At 42.8% G+C, this 22,409-nt stretch overlaps 1 protein-coding gene across 2 annotated transcripts in view; it reads right to left on the bottom strand.

Moving 5' to 3' along the window:
* TPRG1 (tumor protein p63 regulated 1) overlaps nt 1–21,939 on the bottom strand; it is a 90,916-nt gene extending 68,977 nt beyond the window's left edge. The window contains exons 1-2 of one of the 2 annotated variants that reach the window (XM_089680146.1): nt 21,778–21,939; nt 3,510–3,542 (exon numbers count right to left, since the gene is read on the bottom strand). The gene's annotated coding sequence lies outside the window, so the exon portion shown is untranslated. The remainder of the gene's footprint in view (nt 1–3,509; nt 3,543–21,777) is intronic. The other variant, XM_089680145.1, reaches the window with a different exon arrangement.
* Between the last annotated feature and the right edge of the window lie 470 nt (nt 21,940–22,409).

The following is a 22,409-nucleotide window of genomic DNA, read 5'->3' as shown; positions in this document are numbered from 1 at the left end:
GAGAAGCACCTGGCTCAACCTCTCAGAGAGCTGCTAAAAGCCTGAGCCACCCGCTGACTCCCCCTCCATAGCCCAGCATTCCACTGAGTGTGGGGGACTGGACATGGCCCAGATGTGACACTGCCAGCACAGCACGTTCTCACTTCTCTGTGCTGGAGCGGAGCTCTGGGGCACTGAGGCAGTCACTTTCTGACTCTGAGTGCTGAATCCAGGGTTGGTTAAATTCCTGCTCTGACAGGGGCCCTATGAACTAGGCAGGTCCAAGCAGATTCTCAATCATGGTGTAATGCTCCACCATCTCCATCGGTTGGGTCCATGGTCTGTGGCACTAACACTAAAGCTCACTTGGCAGTGCTCTTAATTAGTGATTATCCACACCATGAAATGAGGTTTGTTTAGCTTCTCGGGCTGTGACCATTTAATGGTCAGTTGCAGCAAGTCAAGCATTTGGAACCAAGGTGCCTGGCCAGTACTATTCTTCCAACTATGCATTTTTTTTTGCCCAGACAGCAAGTGTCATCCAAAAGGTGGGCTAAGTTCTCCCCCTTTAGCTTGGCATAATTCTGTGTGTCAGCCACCAGCAAAACATAATATGCCTTCTGCGTTTCCCCCCAACAGAAGAGTAGCACGAAGGCTGGTCCACTGGTCCTGAGGCCATCCCGCTCAATCAGTGGTGCCTTCAAAAGTTGTTAAGATTGTTTCCACATTATCATGTAGAGTGAGGTTTTGCAAAAAAAAAAAAAAAAAAAATCTGGCCCTTACAATCACTGGGTTGCTAGAGGCAACAACTGTTTTCAAACGCTCTACTATAGCGGTCAACTGGGTCTGCACAGATTCCCTTTGCAGCTCCAGCTGTGCTGCCTGGAACTGCTGAGCCTGTATCAGATCCATAGTTTTCACATAGCAGCGGTTGGCTTCTGCAGAGGCCTGTAGTTGAACACAATTGGCATTCTGCTGGACCTTTATTTGTGAGTGGCCTCCTGCTAATCTTGTCTGAACTTCCTCATGGCAGTGGTTAGCTTTCGAGGATTCCTGAACCAGGTCTTTTATGACCTCCTCCGTGCCTCTGTCAGTGGTTTGCAGTGCCTGCGCCGCTCTGACCAACAACATACAAAACAGGTGCTGCTCCTATAAATATCAGTTTCTTGCTTTAAGCAGCTTTCCTGGCTAAATTACCCATATCTGAGAACAAACTGTGATATAGGGGTACGAGCCAGCTGACAAAACCACAAAACACCTTTCTTCAGCATATCAAGCAAAAACAAAAATAGTCCACACTCCAGGTACACAAAAAAAAACCAAAACAAAAAAAACAACTTGGCTCAACACCAGTATAAACAAGTCTCACTTCAAAGCTTAAGGTTCCCGCCTGCTTTTGGGTCAGACAAGGGCAACAGGAACTCAGTAAGGAGCTCAGTAACAGTGTCTCAGCAACAAAACCAGTCCACAATGCTCACACAGCTGTGTCCTGCTCTCTCAATGTCTCACGGACACCTACTGACGGTTTCCTGGCCTTTTCATGCCTTTCGTACAGGTGGATTAATCCAGAGCAATTAAAGATGTCTCTCTTGTCCTAAAGGAACCACGACCCAAATAATGACACACATTCACCATCAAGGACCCATCCCTGGCATCCTGTACAGCTGCAAAACTATAAATGAGTAGTTGTTTATAGCAGAAACCCTTGTCCCAAAATGTCCAGCATGTACAGATTGAACACTTGGACACACGTGTACTGCTCATAATGTTCTAAGGAGTGGTCAGCAAGCTTGAGAGAAATATCGGGGAAGGCTGAATCAGCTTGACCTTGCTAATAGGCATTGACCTGACACTACCTCTCCTGCCTTATTCCATTATCTTTCTCTGCATTAGGTTGTATAGCCATTTGTAGGATGTCAGCACTATGCCATCTCCATGCAGGCCAGGAAAGGTTTACATCATATTTGGCAGCATATCAGGGGCAGATAAAAATTATACCACTCTTTAACAAATACGCAGCCACAGTTCTGCAAAGTGTTGAAACCACAAAGGGCACATTTGTGTCACATGAATAGTTGTCTCGCATTTTTTTAGAACCCATAAACCCATATCAGTATAGTGTTCAAGGGTGTCCGCCTTCTATAAAACTGGTTGTCTAGTTGTGACAAATACCTTATAGCAAACGCCCTTAAAATGGGATGTCACTACTGTAAAACATACATTATATCTGGAGAAACAGAAGTTAAGAAACTTGTGTCATAAGCCTACAGTACATACTGTATAGTTACCAGTGAAGGCAAGCACATATCTGTGGAAAGGCCACCTAGAACCCCAGTGAGAATACATTTTAGAGTGATCGCAGACCGCCTAGTTCATTACCTTAATTATTCTTCCTTTACACAATAGTAGATCTTTGATACTAAAAATGAAGGAATCAACATGTAATCATCTATGAAAAAGGATTAAAGCATGAGAGGTATAATTGTGTGGCCCCATGACCACAACAACAGGCCAAAAGAATGAGCCAGCCTACAGCAGAAGCAGCAAATGTGGACCCCCACAAAATGAGAATGATTTTCTTACTCCATTTATATATTAAAAAAAAAAAAAAAAATGAACAGCTAGAAAATTAAAACAAACATGAAACTGTTGAAGTGATACTAAACCATAAAAATGTTTTTTTTTTTACTCTAATACATTCCCTGCAGTAAGGTAAAAAAAATGTTCTATTTCTCTGTCCTCCCCCTTCTTTGTGTGAAGGGAAAGAGAGGGGAGAGTAAATCCAGCGCGGTGCACTGCTGCAGCTCTCCTCCCTTCTCTTCCTCTTCACACAGAGGCTCCTGATGTCAATCAAATGTAGTGAGGAGGAAGTGAGGGATGGGACCAAGTCTCGTCATGTCTATGGAGCATGGCTCCATAGACACACAGCTCGGGAGCGAGCAGACACTGCGCATGATATTAAAGGATCTTTTTTTTTTTTAAATAACAAACATGTTAGGCTATGTTCACACTAGTGTTGTGTGCAGGCGGCAGAGAGGCGTTTGGGAAGCGTTTTTACCGCCCTCCACTCGCCTCTGGCAATTCTGCACATTGCAGCACATGGTGCTGTTCTAACGGGAGCGGTAGCGTCGCGGCGCATCGCGGTGCGGCAAAACAGACGCCTCTGGACGAGTCAGGAGGCATTGAAGCCTCCTATTCTTGTCTATGGTGCCGGCCGGCACCATAGATAATGTTAACAACATTTTCAAGACGTTTACAGCCCATGACACTGTAGCTAATCTCCCTGAACATGGACGAAAGAGAAAAACTTGGTCAAAGATTGCAACAAAGGATTGTTCAAATGGTAGATAAAGAACCTTCATCAACTTCCAGACAAATTTAAGCTGACCTTCAGGCACAGGGTACAACTGTGTCAGCTCACACTATACGTCACCATCTGAATGAAAAGGGACGCTATGGTAGGAGACCCAGAAGGACCCCACTACTGACACAAACATAAAAAAGCCAGATTGGAGTTTGACAAAACTTACCTGAGGAAGCCAAAATCATTTTGGGAGAATTTGCTGTGGACAGACAAAACAAAATTACAGCTTTTTGGTAAAGCCCATCATTCTACTGTTTTCAGAAAAAGCAATGAGGCCTTTAAAGAAAAGAATACAATAGCTACAGTCAAACATGGTGGAGGTTCCCTAATGTTTTGGGGTTGCTTTACTGCTTCAGGCACTGGATGTCTTGACAGTGTGCATGGCATTATGAAATTTGAAGATTTCAAATAATTCTGGGGTGCAGTGTAGGGCACAGTGCCAGAAAGTTGGGTCTCCTTCAGAGATCTTGGGTCTTACAGCAGGACAATGACCCAAAGCATGTCAAAAAGACCCAGAAATTGTTTAAGACAAAGCACTGGAGAGTACTAAACTGGCCTGGAATGAGTCCAGATCTCAATCCCATAGAGCACCTGTGGGGAGATCTTAAAACAGAAATTGGGAAAAGGAACCCCTCCAATTCAGAGTTCGGGAGCAGTTGGCGAAAGAAGAGTGGTCCAAAATTCTAGTAGAGAGGTGTAAGAAACTCATTGATGGTTTCAGGAGGCCATTGATTTTAGTTATTTTTTCCAAGGGGTGTGCAATCAAATTAAATTGAGGGTGCCAATAATTTTGTCCAGTTCATTTTTGGGGTTTTGCATGGAATGTGTCAGATTTGGCATTTTGTTTCTTCACTTTTTTTTGTCATACAAATACAAACAAAAGAAATAAACATGAGAATGCCTAAACATTTGTAATTGCAACAATTTTCTGGGCAAAGTGGTGCATTATCTGACACGCAGAAATGCAGGGGTGCCAATATTTTTGACCATGACTGTGTATAAATCCTGCCTTTTTTCTTAAAGTGTATTGAGCGAAATCCAATTCCCAATCATTTATCAAAGCATGTATAGTCACCATAAGGAAAGAAAAAGATAAAAGTATCCAAGGATAGAGAGTGCACACATTTCACATGTTATAAAGCGCAGAACACAGGGAGTAGTAGTTTCACATCCACCTCATATTATCCCTCCAGCCCCTGGAAACATTATAAAATACTGTAGCTTATTGTTACCCTAATTACTTACAAGTTGCATAATGAAATAATAGCACACAAACCCATCCTGGCTTGACAGGTCAGGCTTCACATTGCATTCCTGTACTTTGTACATGATAGCTCTATGATTGAGGACATCATCCCCAAACCAAAAAAGACATGAAACTCTATGCACCCTTATTGTGGTTAGAAAAAGGGAAGTCAAATGAAAAGAAAGTTTTATGCTTAAAGTTATTGTAAACCCTCATCTTGTAAAACTGCCCATTCAGTTTAAAATAAAAATCAAGGCCAAACTTTTGTGTACAAATATTAAATATAAATACCTTTTTCCCTTTTTTTATAAGTGATTACATAGCCTCTGTTCTCAGCAACATAAGAGCTGGGGAGAAGAAACAGTAGTATGCTAATATTCCCAGTGAAAGGCTGTACAAGATGGGGGGGTCAGCAGATGTCTGATCATTGGAAGAGCCAGAGAACTGACCCCACTGTTTTTACCTGCTAAGTGTGGTCAGTTTTTAATAGGAAAGCAGCTACAGGCATCGTCCCGGTATCCACATATTCACCTGGCAATGCTATTTCTTGTAAAAGTGATCTGAGTGGCTCTACAGCCACTCAATCCCTTCTACAAGAAGCGGAAGGAGGTGCCCTCCCTGAAGAGACAGGAGAGCTTGGGACCGCTCTGACTAATGGCATCTGCAGCAGTGAACAGAGAGAGAGGAACTGATGTTGTCGCTTTCTCTCTGTGAAATAAGAAACCAGAAGCGATGAGGATTTTGTCACTTCTGGTTTTGGTTGTTTACTGGCGTGGTACCAGCCAGTGAAACAGCCAGTCAGACCAATCTGTGTCTGACGGGCTGCACTGGAAGCCAGAGGAGAGTTCTGGGGTCTAAAAGACCCCAGATCTCTCCATAAAGAGGAGCTCTCATGGCCCATGTGGTCATAAAGGATGTTGTTCATCCCTTGTGATAGCAGTAACATTTGCTGAAAAAAATTAAAGGGACAGTGTAAAAAAAAAAAGCTTTCATTAAAACATAATTAAAAAGAGATTAAAGCGTCAGTCGCGGAAACGCGGGTGCATCCCACATGCATAAAACGTGATCGCACCACATGTGAGGTGTCACCGCGAATTTCAGAGTGAGAGCAACATTTTTAGCACCAGACCTCCTGTGTAATTCACCTATGGAGATTTTTAGGTACCATGGTTTGGCGCTGTTCCACGGGTGTATGAATTTGTAAGGCATGACATGTTAGGTATCTATTTACTCAACATAATATAATCATTTATATTTTACAAAAAAATGGATATTATATTCTGTGTGTGAGAGTTTACTAAAATTCATTAAAGTGCATCTTTTCCAAAAAATTTAAATGTTAAAAAAACTTCTGCGTAACTACTGTTTGCCATAAAAAAATTGCAACTCCCACCATTTTATTCTCTAGAGCCTCTGCTTAAAAATGTTTGGGGGTTCTAAGTTATTTTCTAGCAAACAAATGCTGATTTTTACATGTAGGTGAGAAGCTTCAGGAATGATCCAGTAGGGAAATAGTTAAAAGTAATAACCTGAGATAGGTTCTAACCCTTCCCTATTTTACAGAAATAAGTATTTTGTTGCAAAACGTATACCTCTGGGAGAGATCCATCACTTGCGGTCCCGACAGCCCTCTTTCCATATTTACAGTCTCCCTTTACCTCTCCTTTCCTGAATAGATCCACTAGGTCTGCAAGCTGCAGCAGGCAAAGTACTATATGTCTCCTGCTGTCTTTTATTCTTTTTGAGCCAGACACCATGGACCTATGAAAAGATGCAATGGCTGAGGAGGTTGTGCTGTTTCTATGGAGGGAGCCATAGTTTTCACCAAATGAGAGTTTTCTTGGCTTTCTGTTTGGGATCATTGTCTTGCTGAAATGTCCACCCTCGTTTCATCTTCGACATCCTGGTAGATGGCAGAAGATTTTTTTATCAAGAACGTCTTGGTACATTTTCCCATTCATCCTTCCTTCAATGATATGAAATTTGCCAGTACCGTATGCTGAAAAACAGACCCACACCATGATGTTCCACCTCCAAACTTCACTGTTGGTATGGTGTTTTTGGGGTGATGTGCAGTGCCCTTTGACCTCAAAACATGGTGTATATCATGGCATCCAAAGAGTTCAATTTTGGTCTCATCTGGCCAGTATTTCACAGGCTTGTCTAAATGTTGTGCAGCAAGATTTAAAACAAGCTTCAAAGTGATTTTTCTTCAGCAATGGAGTTTTGCATGCATACAGGCCATGCCGATTGAGTGCATTACTTCTTGTTTTCTTTGAAACAATTGTACCTGCCAATTCCAGGTCTTTCTGAAGCTCTCCACAAGTGGTCCTTGGCTCTTGAACAACTTCTGAAAATTCTTTCCACTCCTCTGTCAGAAATATGTTTGTGGCTGGTTTATGGTGAAGTTATGTTCTTTCCAGTTCCAGATTATGGCCCTAACAGAGCTCACTGCAACATTCAGAAGTTTAGAAATCCTCCTGTAACCAATGCCATCAATATGTTTTTGCAACAATAAGATTGTGAAGGTCCTGAGAGAGCTCTTTGCCCATTATGAGAGGTTTCTTGTGTGATACCTTGGTAATGAGACACCTTTTTATAGGTCATCAGTTGAAACTGAACCAGCTGATATTAATTTCCAATGACAAGGGGCAGGATTGCTTCCCAATTACTGTAGCACCCTCCTAGTTTAGCTAGGGGGAGCTAGACCCTAATGGTTAGTGAAGAACTGATTAGCAGCTCAGGTAAGATAGCCAGAGGGGTAAAATTCTGGTCAGGACTTAGAGACTCTGCAGACCAGCCCCTCTGGAATTTCCCCCTGCTCTGAGGCTTTCAGAGGAGGGCCTTGGAGGCAGTGGGTAGATCTAAGGAGTGGTTGGCTGCACTTTTGAGGGACATTAGCCAATCCCAACAGAAGGCTTGGCAAGGGGCTCGACTCCCTTAAAAGTGTTGGAGCCTGCTCAGTAGGAGGAATGTGGTGGTGGGAGAGGAGTGAGAAGCAGGAAGGTGTGAGGCTGGAGGTGGAAGACTGCCAGGAGGTGGAAGCCTGGAGCTTGAAAGGAGGACAGCTCAGTACTCACTGGCCCCCTGTAAGGGACCGCCTGGCGGTACCACTAGCACTCCACTGAATAGGCGTTCCCAGCGCATGGAATCTAAGTCCCAGGGTGCTTGTTCACCAGGGCCCCTGATGGTGGGGATGGACTTGGAGCTCCCCGAGACCAGGTCGTGACTACTGGGTGCGTCCGTCAGTGGTAGTAGTATGCGCCAAGGGCTCCCACGGGGAAGAGTCTGATGTGAGGAGGTCAGAAGACCCCACTGCAAGGGATGAATGGATGGATGAGCAAGGTCAGACGGGCCGGGTCGGTAACAGAGAGGACGGCAAGGTACAAGGCAGCGGGCATAGAATGGTCGGGTCACACGCCAGGTCAGCAACAGCAGGTCAAATCCAATCAGGGGCATTCAGGAGAGAGGTCAGGCAAAGCAAGGGTCAGAACAGGAGAAAGCAGCAAGGTCAGGTATAATCCGGGTCAAAACTTACAAAGGGTACAGGTTCACAGGTTCACAGGATGCAGGGAAGACCAGAAGGCACTGAATGACAGCTCAGGGCCATTTAAATATCCCGCCCTGCGCCGCCATTGGTGCCCAGCGGGCGGCCGCGGCTTCTACTGCGCATGCGCGAACTCGAACGCCGCGGCCGGCCCGGACCTAGTGCCCGTGTCCCTGCACAGGGCGGTGCACTGCGCCTGCGCCGGGACCATCGTGGCAGGGATCGAGGAGATCCCCGACACCCCCTGACCTGACCTGTTTGGCAGGAAAGGAGCAGCCCAGCTAATAGGCCTGGTAGCAGCAGCCGCTCCACAAGCTGTACAGGAAAGGATCTGAGTGAGTACACCTGTACCCCCTGGGAGGATAAGGGAAGGAATACTTTGGTGGAAACCAAATTAGCCCTCTGCTAGTGACTGTGCACCTTATTTAAGGGAACAGGAGCCAGATCCCCTGCTCAGGAAGAAAACCTTCATATTGCTGGATGAAGAGGAGTTCATCTAGGGTCTGGGGTAGTACAACTGGAGCTGCTAGCTAGCACTCCAACAGAAACTGCATCAGAGTAGAGAAGCTGTGAATAGTTCAGGATGTTGTCCTCAGATTTCAGTTCTCTTGGGCACCCAATACACCCCTTTACCCTATCCAAGTTTAATCCCAAGTTTAAATAAAAACAACGCTCAAGGCCTGATTTCTGTCTGTAGATGAAAGCGGTGTGAAAAATGATAACTGACTGGCTGTGAACGACTATAGGGGGGACCCAATTTCATTAGCAATCCCTAAGGGGGTAGAGCTACATTACTGACAGATTTCAGCTGGTGTCGGCTTTCCATGCCTTTTTGCACCTCCCTTTTTTCATGTGTTCAATACTTTTTCCCTTTGTCATTACATTTTATTACACATAACCTAATTTCTTAACTTATTTGTTTTGGTTTCTTTGTATGTATGGATTGCATTGGTTGTTAACGACATGTGGTTACAATATCACGTCAATATCACCTTTAGAAATATATTTACTGAAAAAAATGGTTTCGTGTTCAATACTTATTTTACCCGCTATATATCAGACAAATTGATCAATCCTGATGTACTGACAGCTAAACTCATTTCTTGAGGCCCAAAACCACCAGGATAGTACAAATACCCCACAAATTGTATACAACTAATGGCATGAAAGGAAGCCATCCATTGAACACAACGGTCATGTGATCTGCTTTGACTGGTCTCAGTGATTACATGACAACAGCAGGGGGCCAGTGTAGTGATCAGTCATCGGCTGGCTGTGTCCACACGTGAGCGCCGGCTTCTGACGGGATGTCCTATGATGTCTACTCTGAAGGAAAAGCATCCTGCCCGGCCATCAATCTGCTATAGGCTGGGCAGGAAGGTGTTAACCATTTAAGCCACTTTAAGCCCCTCCCACCAAACTGAAGCTTTGCCCCGGATGAAAAATGTCTAGCTTTTCCATTGGTACTGTCTATTCTTTACGGTCTATTCTAAAAACTCCTATGATAGCATGCATTCTAAATATTAACTGCTTAAACCATGAAAATATTTGCTCACTGGCACATTACCATCTCATGTTTACAGCCTTTACAATCCCCCTTTTCTTCTTTGTTTATTTTTTTTCCATGCTCATGTTCCCAAGACATCTAAAAACTATCTTATTACTGAAGTAACTTTTCCATTGTATGTCAAAATATTCAGCCATAACTCACACAGGGTCAAACTTTGAGTCAAAATGAAAGAGTCTATTTGCAACAGTTATAATGAGATCTTTGTTTACTGCAAATTCAATTAACACAGCCGTACTTATCACAGAAAAATCAAGTTTGCTTAAAAAAATCCAAAGTATGCTTTCTATTCTAGTTTTTAAGAAGTAATTATGTTGCTTTTCAGTGATCAAACTAGTGACAGCATAGTCTCAGAAAGAAATAAAGAAAAGGCAGCACAGTGGCTAAATAGTTAGCACTTCCGCCTGGCACTACTAGGGTCGTTGGTTCGAATCTCAACCACGGCACCTGGAGTTTGCATGTTCTCCCTGTGCCTGTGTGGGTTTCCTCCGGGTACTCTGGTTTCCTCCCACACTTCAAAGACATGGTGGTAGGTGAATTGGATCCTTTCTAAATTGGCCCTAGTATGTGTATGTATGAATGTGAGTTAGGGACCTCAGATTGTATGCCCCTTGAGAGTTAGGGACTGATGTGAATGTACAATATATATGTAAAAAGCGCTGCATAAATTGACAGCGCTATAGAAGTACCTGAAATAAATAAAAGTAATGCTTCTGTATGTCATTGCGTCTGCCTAGGCCAGCCTTTCTCCACATTTTCACCCTGGAGGAACACTTTAAATAATGGTCAGCTCCTAGGGAACCCCCTGTGAGAACGTAGATCTACAAGTCATTGAATATTAATGTGATCAGTAAGGTTTCATGCACACTATTCGGAGCATATGCCTGTGCTAAACGAAATCCTTGGGGCATAATGTGCTTCATACAGCTGCTTCTTGTAATTCATAGCAATGGGCGACTATGTGGCTGCTGCAGGTCCTGGGAGAGTGAAAGCTCTGAATGCTGTACAGACATGGGCATAAAGCCTACATTGTAGAAAAATGTACAAACAAAATAAATAACATGTCCTTTTATGTTAGTGGTCAATTACAAAGTGCCCCCTTACATTGCTGTACAGTCAGTGTAGAGGTGACTCCCTTGCACTGTGAAAGAATACATTGAGGTGTAGGTGGAAGGTCAATATCTACTGTTGCTCAAAGCTCAAGAAACACCTACCAACTTCTAGAGGCACCCTGGCTGAGAACGTTTGGATTATGCATTATAAGAAACCATCTTTATCAATGAAAATACTTGCGGTCAACACTGGAGCTGTCAGTTGGCAACATGGGCATTGTAAGTTTACAAGTTGGAGGTTTCTGAATATTGATGCCAAGAGATAATTAAAGCAGAACTTAAAGTGGTTCTACAGGTAGAAATTTTTTTTTTACCTTAATGCATTCTAGGCATTAAAGTGGTTGTAAGCCATCACATATACCCAGTGAAGTGACTGGCCTCAGGTGATGCACAGAAATGAAACAAATCCTCCTACATAGGTAGTACTTGTTTATCCGCAGCTATTTGTCCTGTAAAACCTAGTAAAATTCTGAAATAAAAAGGATTTTTCACAGACTCACAAAGTAAGAGGTGAGGAGCTGCAGTTACACACTATACAGGAGCTCTGAGCCCTGATTAGAGGGAAGGGACACACCACCTTCACACAGTACACAGGAACAGAGCTGAGGCTGTCAATCTGCTGGAGCACCCTCCCGTCACCTTTTTAGTTCTTGGTGTCAGAAAAACTTGTCAGAGGTGACTCCTGTCAGAAACAAAGGAACTAGAGAGCAGACAAAAATGACACTTCATGCTTTGGAGAGAGGCAAGTAAACACTATAGAAATATATGCTTTGTTTAGATTTCAAATCTGAGGTTTACAACCACTTTACGGTAAAAAAAAAAAAACCTTGTGCATGCAACTCCTCTCCCAACCCCCTTATACTTACCTGAGCCCACTCTCAGTCCATTGATGTGCCTGAGAGCAGAGGCCATCTCCTTCTTCATAGGCTTAGAGCCATTGGCTCCCATTGCTGTCAATCACAGCCAGTGAGGAGGGAGCTCAGCTTGGGAACGAGCCCGCTATGGCTTGCTATGGGTGCACTCAGCAGGGGGAAGGAGCACTGGCAGGAGACCCAAGAAGAGGAGGATCAGAGCTGCTCTATGTAAAACTATTCAAATAAATATAGGAGTGCGGCGCTAATGAATATATATATGTCTCAGATGATCTAAAACACAATATGATGTATAAGCAAAAGATCAGTGCATCAAAATAAACCAAATAATAAATAATGTCCAAATAAATGTCCAAATAAAATGAAATAAAATGAACGCAGGATCTTGCATAAAAGATAAAAGAACCAGGATCCAGCGGTAAAAATGCGCACTCACCGGAGGAGCCAGCAGAGCGTGACATCTAGCCGCCTGGAGCCACGAGGAGGCCCGGCGGCCATTTTACTTTTGGGGATTCCTGGATTTGAAATTCTCCATTACACAGAGATCACTTGTTCCTGGATGGCTATCCATCGTCTCCAGATGATGAAGGTTTCCTAAAGGTCATACTACATATGCGCTTTTCCATAGCGCGTCCGGTGAGTGCGCATTTTTACCGTTGGATCCTGGTTCTTTTATCTTTTATGCAAGATCCTGCGTTCATTTTATTTCATTTTATTTGGACATTTATTTGGACATTATTTATTATTTGGTTTATTTTGATGCACTGATCTTTTGCTTATACATCATATTGTGTTTTAGATCATCTGAGACATACAGTTGCAAGAAAAAGTATGTGAACCCCTCGGGATTATGTAGAGTTTTGCATGAATTGGGCATAAAATGTGCTCTGAACGTTATCTAAGTCACAACAATAGAAGAACACAGTCTGCTGAACATAATACTACACAAACATTAGATGTTGCCATGGTTTAATTGCACATAACATGTAAACATTCACAGTGCAGGAAGGAAAAAGTATGTGAACCTTTGGACTTAATAACTGGTTGACCCTCCTTTGGCAGCAATAACCTCAACCAAACATTTCCTGTAGTTGCAGATCAGACCTGCACAACGATCTGGAGCAATTTTGGACCACTCCTCTTCACAAAACTGTTTCAGTGTAGCAATATTCTTGGGATGTCTGGTGTGAATTGCTCTCTTAAGGTCATGCCACAGCATTTCAATCGGGTTGAGGTCAGGACTCTGCCTGGGTCACTCCAGGAGGCGTATTCTGTGCTGTTGCAGCCATTGTTTTGTTGAATTACTTGTATGCTTTGGGTCATTGTCCTGTTGCATCACCCATCCTCTGCGGAGCTTCAGTTGGCGGACAGATGGTCATACGTTTTCCTGCAAAATGTCTTGATAAACTCTGGAATTCATTTTCCCATCAATGACAACAATCCGTCCAGGCCCTGAGGCAGCAAAGCAGCCCCAAACCATGATGCTCCCTCCGCCATGTTTCACAGTGGGGATGAGGTTTTGATGTTGGTGTGCTGTGCCTTTTTTTCTCCACACATAGTGTTGTGTGTTCTTCCCAAACAACTCAATCTTGGTTTCATCTGTCCACAGTATATTTTGCCAGTAGTGCTGTGGAACATCCAGGTGCTCTTTTGCAAACTTCAAACGTGCTGCAATATTCTTTTTGGACAGCAATGGCTTCCTCCATGGTGTCCTCCCATGTACTCCATTCTTGTTTAATGTTTTCCTTATTGTAGATGTGTCAACAAAAATGTTAGCATGTGCCAGAGATTTCTGTAGGTCTTTAGCTGACACTCTGGGATTCTTCTTTACCTCATGCAGCATTCTGCGCTGTGCTCTTGCAGTCATTTTTACAGGACGACCACGCCTAGGGAGAGTAGCAACAGTGCTAAACTTTCTCCATTTGTAGACAGTCTGTCTTACCATGGACACATGAACATCAAGGCTTTAGGAAATACTTTTGTAACCCTTTCCAGCTTCATGCAAGTCAACAATTCTTGATCGTAGGTCTTCTGAGAGCTCTTTTCTGCGAGGCATGGTTCACATCAGACAGTGCTTCTTGAAACCAGTAAACCCAAAACAGGTGTGTGTTTTTTTAAGGGCAGGACAGCTGTCAGCAACACATCCAATATCATCACACTGATTGGAGTCAAGGTTGGCTCACTCCTGGCTCCAATTATCTCTGGGAGAAGTCATTAAGCTAGGGCCTCACATACTTTTTCCTCCCTGCACTGTGAATGTTTACATGTTATGTGCAATTAAACCATGGCAACATCTAATGTTTGTGTAGTATTATGTTCAGCAGACTGTGTTCTTCTATTCTTGTGACTTAGATGACATTCAGAGCACATTTTATGCCCAATTCATGCAAAACTCCACGTAATCCCAAGGGGTTCACATACTTTTTCTTGCAACTGTATATATATTCATTAGCGCCGCACTCCTATATTTATTTGTGTATTATGAGGGTTTAACTGTGATTACCTTTGAGTGCATTGGCTGCTGCTGAGAGAGCGCTCACTTTCATATTTCTCTTTCATGTAAAACTATTGCACAGAGTAGATAAGTATAAGATGTTTGTTATTTTAAAGAAGAAAAAAAAAGGCCTTATGCACACTGGACATTTTTACAGCTGCTCCTAAGGGCATCTGGCGTTTGTTTTTTTTTCTTCTGCCTCAAAATGCCCCTGTATGTCAGCATACAGTATGTGTCCATGCACATATCAGCTTTTAGAGGTGTTTAGAGGCAGAAAAAAAAACCTCTGCAAGTGCAACCAGTAGGAGTGGAGATTTGGCAGAAAACATGCTTGAAGCCTGTAAATGAGCATTAACGCTAGGTGCATTTAGTACTTGACTATTGGTTCATTCCAATGGCCAGAATAAATTATTATTCTGGCTAATTAAATGAATTCACACCCAATCGCTTGACACATCTAAATGCGTTGTACACTTTTAAAAGAATCAAGTATTTTTCCTGCCAAAGTGCTGCTGCCAGGAGGAAAGGCTTCTAGGAGAGTTTGCAGAATGTTCTGTGTGCATGAGCCCTTAGAATCACTTTATTCTTGCTGGTTGGGAGGGGGGCTCTTGCCCTAATGTGCAAATAAGCACATTTTATTTTAATGTTAAGGAACACTTACCTCCTGGTTTGTCTTCCTCGAACAAAAACAGGTCTAGATTCCATTCGCTGCTTACCAGTCGCCACTACCACCTTTATTGCTTCTTCTGTGTCCCACAATGATCCTCTCCGGCCACTGGCCAGCCACTGATGATGTAACAGCTGCACAGGTGGAGGAGATACATTGTCCCTATCACCAGATCTATTCCTCGTATGCTAAAAATTAGTTGGCACACTGCTACTGCACAGCCTATACTCCATGCAGAATACACAGAGAATCAAAAATAGCTAGGTACAAAAAAAAAACAAAAAAACTTTGCATGCCTCCTGGCATTTTTTGGTTGAGGCACTTGAGTTCTGCCAAAAGGTAGCCATACACATGAAGATTGTGATCAAATCAGATTAAAATAAATAAATCATTACAGTTACTGCAGTAGCAACAACATTGGCCATACTGTGTGGGCTTTTACATCCTACAGCACCTATTGTAGAAGGTCGCTCTTTTTACCAAGAGGAAAGTTTGCGCAGTGCAGCACACATACAGCTCAGTACACTGCCCATACGTCAGTAAGTGTGAGAACATGAATATGTGAGGAACAATACCTTGTGGGAAATGTAGTCCTGGGCAGGAGAAGGAAGGGATTTAAAGTGATTCTAAAAGGCAGAATTTTTTTTTTTACATGCTATAGGGGCACTCTATACTAGGGATGCAACGATACCAAGTATTTTCAGGAGTACTCATACTCATAAAAATAGTCCCGATACCTTAACCGATACTTTGCGGTGCGATTTACATTAATGGATGCCAACTGCACCGCAAATATTAGCATGCGATTTGAACAGGAATTCCATTCCTGTCCAAATCACATGCAGATTCCCCACTGCTCCTGTGTCATAAAGGAGCTTTGTGCGAAACCTCCCTGCAGGCATCCCATGCTGAGTCTTCCTGGAAGAAAAGAGAAAGCAGCGGGGATTTGAAATCCCTGCCGCTTTCTATCCTCTCCTTGCAGAAATGACAGTTCAGGCTAGACAGCATCTAAGTCAGCACCATCCATTCTGCCACAATTGGCATCCAAAAAGAAGCAGGTGTTTCTTTTGGGGCAACAAGATTCTCGCAATTGCTGCATGATTTTGCAGAGCATTTTGAGATCGCAGGCAGAATCACGGCGATTTTGCCCACAATACAAACACCCAGATGTGAATGGAGACTCAGCCTTAGGTACTACTTACTACATGCTGCTACTAAATGTCTCATGCTGGCCATACACGTATCAATTTTGGACAAATATATTTGCACATATATTCATATGAAAGTTCTTTGTACAGTCAATGAATGGACATTTGTCATTTGCAAACATCACTTGCTTTTAACATTCAATTTTAAAATGAATGTAATTTCTGAAGGAAAACCACAAACACTATCCGAAAATTTGTTTGACCGAGAAAAGTCTTCTATTCTGCTCCTTCGAATTTTCCCTTCACTGTGGTGAAAAACAAACATGGGTTTAACCCCACTAATGATTAGAAAATGGAAGGAACATTCTTAAAATAAAAAAATTCCTACATAAAAATGTGTTCTTGTATGGCCAGCATAAGTGACAACAGGCACAGGTAGCTTGTATCCAGCTACCTGCCTATGACATGGGAGTGTGTCATGCATAACAATATATGACAATTCTGTCTGAAAACCTGCAAAACTATTTTTTTTTAATTGAATAAAACTTTTGATCTCTGAGTCTGATGATATGTACCAGTTTCGACCTCTAATGGTATATACATCTCTTCTGTCTGTTATTCTCAGAGTGGAATAGATACTTTGTTCCCTAACAAAATATCTGGTTGTTTATATTTACCAGTGCATATAGATATTCAAGAATAATTTGCCTTTTTTACATAACTAAATTATACACCAAACTTTTGTTTTGATATTTTCATCTGAATAATTGAAACAATCATAGATTATTAAAATAATCATTAGTTGCAACCATAAACTTCACCCAAAAGGGAAAATACTACTTGTTTTCCTCCTCCCACTCCACGGCCACATTTGATACTTTTTCCAGGGGAGCGAGTACCTGGTTTTGACTGGTACAAGCTCCCACTTCCGGTTAGATGTGCCATGGCAATTCAAGCCAAAGCTTCGGCTCCCCTTCCTCCTCCTCCAGCTTTCTTGGACAGTTCACAGGTCCCAGAAGACTGCGGGACCATTCACAAAGAGCAGCACGCTTTGTGCATGCGCAGTAGCAAACCAGATATGAAGCCGCAAAGCTTCACTTCCAGTTCCCCTTACTGAAGCACCTGCACCCTCAGCTGATAGAAGAATCGGCTTGGGTGAGGATAATCACTGAATCCCTCGACAGGTAGGTAACCTCATATTAAAAATCAGCAGCTACAATATTTGTGAGGGGAGCCTGGAGCTCCGCTTTAAGGTTCCATTCATACTCCCGCCCACGAAAAAAAAATGTAGGAAACTGCAATGTTACAATGACACATTGAAAACTTTAGTCTTGTATCTGTCATGACCATACCAGAATGCTTTGTTTCTCTTGCATTGCAGAAATGTGCATTTGTATGCAACATGCTTGCATAATATTACATTGCAAAGCACAGAAATGCATGTAAACGCATCAAAATGCATCACAACGCAATGAAGCTGTCTCCCACAACAATAGGTAAGAGGAAACATGTTTTTGAGGGCCTGTTCACACCACATGCAGGCCGGTGCTTTTTTCTACATCAAAAATGCATGGATGGAAGGTTATATGGTTTCCAATGGCATAGTTCACACAAGTACAATCAGTTCCAGTTCAAGAAACAAAAACGTAGAACATGCTGCATTTTTTTGCACTGAACTGTACTGGAACGCAGTACAGTAAAAATCAGTGATTGCACTGTAGTTTTACTGCCCCTCAACCACCATACTGCAAGGTAAAGTGCTCAACAGGCATGTTAGTATACACTGCTGCAGGGCAAAATTTATACAACAGGTTGTGTTTGGACCGCAGTACAGTAAAAATTGGTGACTGAACTGTGGTTTTAATGCCCCTCAACCACCAAACTGCAAGGTAAACAGGCATGTTCATATACACTGCTGCAGTTGCTGCATGGCGAAGTTTATACAACAGGTTGCGTTTGGCAGGCAGTACTGCTGCCAAACGCAACCTGTTCAAGTGAATAGGTCCATTCTGCCAAATTGAGTGGTTGCCAGGTATTTAGCACTACTGCTGCAATGGATAAAAGGTACTTGTAGTTCATTCATTCACAGAATTCTGTGAATGAATGGTGTGGCTGTGTGGGCATGGCCGCCCTGTATTTGAATTGTAACAGCGGGTATAGGGAGAAGATCCCCTGCCAACTGTCATAATGGGGGTCTGCAGCCACCAGGATTGTATATTAGGCCCCATGTACATGGTACACTTCTGAACGATGGAAACTGAGTGCTGGAAAATGTAGATTAAAAAACGTCTGTTTAGCCGCGTTTGCATAACACGTTTATGTGAGTTTATGTGTGTTTGCATTTAGAAGTGTTTTTTAAAGATAAGCACAACCTCCCTATTGCCTAGAATGCACTGAAAAGTGGTAAATTATTAACTATTTCAGAGAAATACAGAGAGTAGAAGCAGACACAGCAGTAAGCATTGAAATTAGCTTAGGTGTGAGTTGCTCATTAACATTTCTTTTGTTTCCAAGGGTGGGAAGGTGCCTGCTGGAGTGAGTCATTAAGGTCACCTGGCAGGGGGTCTTCATGAGGAATTTGAGGTGTGAATGGTCATTAACATATCTTTTGTTTCCAAGGGTGGGAGAGGTCTGCGGTGTGAACTGGTCATTACAATGTGTGACAAGCTTGGTAGGAACATCCTGTTTTCAGTGTTTTGTCCATCTGAGTACCTTGAAAACGCTTTGCATGCATTTTTCATGATCAAAAAAGGCTCTGGACAGCATCGGGAACTGGAAGAGTTAAAAAAAATTTCAGACGCGAATGCTTATAAAAGCGATTTGCCGCAATTACAAGTGTTTTGCGTTTGAAATGCTGATAAAATCGACTGCTGAACGTAAGTTTTCTGCGTTTAAAAAAAATGACGGTAAACTCAAATGCCTGTAAACGACTGTAAACGAAGATGTGTACATGGACACATAGGAAAACATTAAGGAGAGTTCAGGGGCTGCTGAAAACAAAACGCTGAACAGCTCCTAAACGTGAGTTTAGCAGCTGCAGTGTACATGAGCCCTAAAACTGACAGGCAGACTCCTGGCTGCCGCCCGACTGCTTCCACAACCCCCAGAACCTGTGCTCCCCCAAAAATGTGATCTGCATTGCAATACATCAAGTGGAGCCCAGAGGAGACATGCGGGGTCTTTTAGACCTTGCATGTCTCAAAGAGAACCTGTCACCTAAAAATCATCATATAGAGGACTTTGTGTCCCCAATGTGATGAGAAATTTTTTTTTTTGAGTTACACTGAAGTACATAACATCCCCCACCCAAAAAAGTTTGAGCCCCCCCATCCCAACCCCCACATACGAACATAACGCACACGTTACGGCGCCTACATGTGAAAATGCCAATTGCTATAAACATGTTACATATCGCCGCACATGCCGGAGAGCAAAATTTCTAGCACAAGAACTCCTCTGTATCGCTAAACCGATGACCTATAGGGGCTTTTGAAGTGTCGCCTATAGAAAATATAGGGTTCTGAAATTTGTTTTGCACCCCTGTTCTAGAGGCTATTAGCATTTTTTCTGCTCCTAGAAACTAAACAGTGTTATCCTATGTGTCCATGCACACTACTTTAGGCTATTAGCATTTTCACCTATAGCTTCTAGGAGCAGAAAAAAAAAAAAGTGTTTTTGGACCGTTTTTCCAGCAGAAAAAAAAATGCTAAACTCTACTAACAGCTTTTTTCTAGCTTTTTCTGTTTTTTTTTTCTACTTTTTTTTTTCTACATGTACTGTAAAAACGCTAACGCTCCTAAAAGCTACTAACAAAATGCTGTTACCAGCTTTTTTATCCAGCATTTTATTGAGTTTAAAAAAAACAAACAAAACACTAGTGTGCATAGAGCCTTTAGCTGGTCACACACAGCTCAAATTACATTAGATTCCTGCTGGATAAGCCACAATGTACGTTTATGGCCCTGCTGGCACCATTCCATTCAATATTTCAGCCTGTTGGATAACAGAATCAGATGCAGACACTGTTCATGTATTCTGATAGCTCAGCGGAGGGGTGGATTCATCCAGTCATGTTGTTAGTTTGGATAGAGGAATCTGTTCAGGCTGAACAAAAGAAATGATACATGTATGGCCATCTGTAGCGTAAAAAAAAGAAAATCAATATCCACACTATTGCACTGAGCCACATATCGGGTTGCCACCTCATCCCTTTAAAACTGAACACATTAACCATTTTAGTGCTGCCCCATAGCAGAAATACTGCTACAGGGCGGCAGCGGTGAGCAAAATCACGTATATATACACATGATTTTGCGTTTCCAGGTAGGGGCGCGCATGGTCTCGGCTGGCAATCACTGGGTCCAGGCAGGCGATTATTTGCTGGTGCCCGGTTACTGCTGAGAATCTCAGGAGGGGAGAACGATTTGTAAACAAAACAGTTCTCTCCCTTGCCAGCTCCTGCGCACTGCTTTGCATGGCTGTGCACAGCACAGCCATGCAAAGCAGCGTGCTTACAGTGAAGCACCAACACACCGCCCCTAGTAAAACAGCACACTGTTAACCCTTTGATCGCTCCACATGTTATGTTTATTATTATTATACAAAATTTATATAACGCCAACGCTTTTGCTCAGCGTTTTACATTGTAGTGGGAGACAATACAGTAACAATACAGTTCAATACAAGAGGGAATTGAGGGCCCTGCTCCTTGGAGCTTACAATCTAGGACATGTTAACCCCTTCCTGCCCAGTGCCATTAGTACAGTGTCAGTGATTTTGATTAGCACTGATCACTGTATTGGTGTCACTGGGGATGTCAGTGACACAAAGTCAGTTCCCCCCCAGTGTCAGAATGTCCGCCACAGTTCTGCTATAAGTCGCTGATCGCCGCCGTTACTAGTAAAAGTTAAAAAAAAAAAAGCCCAGTATATATACCGCCATTTGTAGACGCTATAACTTTCACGTAAACCAATTTATTTTTTCAGCAAAGACATGTATCAGGATATATTTTGGCCTAAATTTATGATGAAATTTTATTGTTTTAATTTTTTTTACTGGACTTGTTTGTTTAATAGCACAAAAACTAAAAAATATTTTTTTTCTCAAAATTGTCTTTTTTTTTAACAGCACAAAAAATACAAAACGCACAGGCGATCAAATACCACCGAAAGAAAGCTCTATTCGTGGGCAAAAAAAGGACATAAATTTAAATTTGGGTGCAGCGTTGCATGACTGCGCAATTGTCCGTTAAATTAATACAGAGCTGTAACTCAAACAATGGCCTGGTCAGGAAGGGGGGTAAATCTTCAGGAGGGTAAGTGGTTAATTACACAGGTTCTGGGGCTGATAAAGGTGGGAACTAAACTCAGTGCCTTATCTGCATGAAATCAGCCCCAGAACCTGTATAGTTAATATGTGTTCAGGATTAAAGGGATGAGGTGGCAACCCTAGGCACATGCTGTACCTCTCTATAGAAGTCCATGGTAGCTGCACTCCTCTGGTGTTTGCTGCGTTGTATTAATAGGGTGGGGCAGGATGAAGTTATTTCTCTTCCAAATACAGCATTTCCTCTGAAGATTGCTGCTAGGGGGGCTCCTATTCACATCAATAGGACAGGGTGCCCCCACTGCTAGTGCCATGATTCCCCAGAAACAACAACATTCCCCTGGCCCTCCTTCCCTCCCATCACAGCCCCCACTCTTCCTGCCTGAGAGGCTGCCCATTGCTCTCCTTTGCTGGGATTCTTCTCTATCAATGTAAGTCGGTGATGGTCGTCCTTACCAGTGTAGGTTGCTGTGGTGCTGTGTGTCCCTGGACTGGGGCTCAGCTGTGTGTACAGACGATGGAGGAGTGGAACACCCACCGACCTTGTGATCACTTGTTACAACTAGGAAGTAAGCAGTCACAGGCTGCCGTTAAAGTTGCAGGGTGAGTTCTGTTCCTGTGCTTGTCACTCGTTTCGTCAGCTGCTGACTGAACCTACAGGAACTGTGTGTTTCCAAGCACAGAACAATGAAAGCCTCCAGTCCATCAAAACAAAGCGGTTATAAAGATGTACAACAATACAAAGTGTGTATTTGTTGTATAGAAGCCTGCAGAGCATTGCAACTGTGATCGGTGGGGGGGATTTACTAAAACCGCTGCATGGTAACCAATCAGCTTCTAAGGCTGGCCACACATTATACAATTTTCTTTCGAAAATTGCTTTAGATTTACCAAAAACCATATAATATGAGGTCACATCTAAACAACACTTTCAATTGTATCTAGTTAGAAGGGCCCTTGCAATACACAGTTGAAGGTGAATCTAAAGAAAATTGGACAGAAAATTGTATAGTGTATGGCCAGCCTTAGGCTTGGTTCACATATGTGCAGGTGGTGCAGCTACAGATACACACGAAAATCAGTACAGC

The sequence above is a fragment of the Staurois parvus genome, unplaced genomic scaffold, assembly GCF_062004578.1.
Source record: "Staurois parvus isolate SC_StPar_1 unplaced genomic scaffold, SC_StPar_1.0 ptg000235l, whole genome shotgun sequence".
Classification (NCBI taxonomy): domain Eukaryota; kingdom Metazoa; phylum Chordata; class Amphibia; order Anura; family Ranidae; genus Staurois; species Staurois parvus.
Note: the sequence above shows the minus strand (reverse complement) of the source record. Positions and strands in the feature narration are given on the sequence as shown.